This window comes from Numida meleagris, chromosome 20 (assembly GCF_002078875.1).
Source record: "Numida meleagris isolate 19003 breed g44 Domestic line chromosome 20, NumMel1.0, whole genome shotgun sequence".
Classification (NCBI taxonomy): Eukaryota; Metazoa; Chordata; class Aves; order Galliformes; family Numididae; genus Numida; species Numida meleagris.
The window spans coordinates 6,251,522-6,253,466 of NC_034428.1; positions in this window are offsets into that span (position 1 = coordinate 6,251,522).

The following is a 1,945-nucleotide window of genomic DNA, read 5'->3' on the forward strand; positions in this document are numbered from 1 at the left end:
CTCTCCTCTCCTCTCCTCTCCTCTCCTCTCCTCTCCTCCTCTTGTCCAATTCAATTTGAAAAAGAACCACAGAGGCCCTTGCACATAAAACTTTGCTAATCAGTACATCTCCGTTAATAGTTACCTTCAGAGATCTGTCACTGAGCTGGTCTTTAATTCATATGCCCTCTTAATGCAATATAATACACATTTTTAATCAAAATGTCAATCGTGTAATAAATCACATGCCCAGAAGAAAAAGCAATTTTATTCTATCAACACAGTTCTTCTGTCAACTGGACCTGTAATCGTGTCAAGAAAAGATGACAGGTGAGCTTGAAAAGACCTACCTTCCACAAAATGGTGCTTCTGGACAGTAATTGTATTTCTGGCCTATTACCCTCCGTTAATATACAGCCAAAATGAGACCACTCCATCATTTCGTCCAGGTTTGATGGATGGCTGTGTCTTGGTGTCCCCGTGTCCTTTGTCCCGTGTCCTTTGACACCACTTAAATGCTGAAGTTAGGGGGCTGGCCACGGATTTCCAGCATCTCCTGGATGCTGATTTGGGGCCAGGCAGCACCTCAGGTCCCTGAGCCTGCCGAGAGCAGGCAGCGTGCCGCCAGGTGGCAGTGCTCTCTCAGCCATTCGGTGTCAACTGCCGCTCAAGGCTCTTCCTCCAAACCTGGGGCTGGAGGTGGATGGATGACAGCGGGAAAGCCCAGGTGACGTGAAGTGGGTCCGTGCCCAAGGGAGATGGGAAGCTGGATGCCTATGGGAGAAGCTGTATGGGATGTACGTGCTCTTCAGAGATTGGGCTGACCCCAAATCCAGCCCCAAAGCAAACAGCCTTGAGTCCTGGGGGAACCAGAGCACCCAGTGAGCACCCATACCACAAAGGTGCCCATTGCTGCCTTTGGATGAGCAACCTTCCTCCTACTTTCAGGATACCCAGGCTCCTTCACCTCCTCCTTGCTCTCCTGTCCAGTGGTACTGGGCAAGATAGCTCAGTGCCAGCCTTGCACCTCCTCGTGGAAGAAAAATGACCCCTGCAAAGCCTCCTCCCTGTCCTCCCAGTGCTGGCAACCACACACCAGCTGCCTGACAGCAGACAACAGGGAGAGATGTTCCCCTGCTGCCTTCCCGCTGGGGATCCCCTGCGGTGCTGAGCAGTGACAGGCAGGAGCTGCCAGAGGAGGAAAATCAAGCAGCTAGCACCCGCCTGTCACTGTGCAGGAGGCAGTGACAGAGGCAGGCAGGTGGGACATCATCAGTGCTGTCAGGTATGCACACACCCGTCGGCAACCCAGGCTGCACCCGTGGGGACGGGACAGCACAGAGCATCTGCGTGTCTGCAGTCACTGATGGTTTCACAGTGCCCGAATAACAGAGCCCGATGCACTGGAAAGCCGTGATTTTTTGCTGCCCAAATGCCCAGCCCTGCAGACCACCGGATAAACACCCTGCGGGATGTGATGGCTTTGGCGTCCCGTGTTTTGATCGATGGAACGAGAACCCGGGGTGGTTCAGATGCCCTGGAAGGATTTCCTGACATGCTGGCTGCAAATCAGACTGCGTGGGCACTTGACACTCCATGTTTAAAATGTGTTAATTGCTATCCCAGGGGATGTGTCATTCCCATGACAGATGCTTTACATGGAGCACGTGTAAGAGACAAAGACAGGTATGGGCTTTAAAAGCCAGGATTTCACGCTCCATCCCGTGCTTGCTGTCTCCTGGCATTGATGCGCATCCCTGTTGGCTCATAGGATGAGAGGAGATAGATGAATGCTGAGCAGCCCTGGGCAATGCTGAGAAAGCTTGTCCCATTCCTCCTCCCCTTGTTCTGTGTTATGGATGTCAGAGTTTTTCGTTATTAGGCATCCACTTGTTAATATGGCTGATTGTTTCTCGTTCTTTAATGTATCAGTTATTTATTTATTCGCTTGTGTAACAAGCAGTTT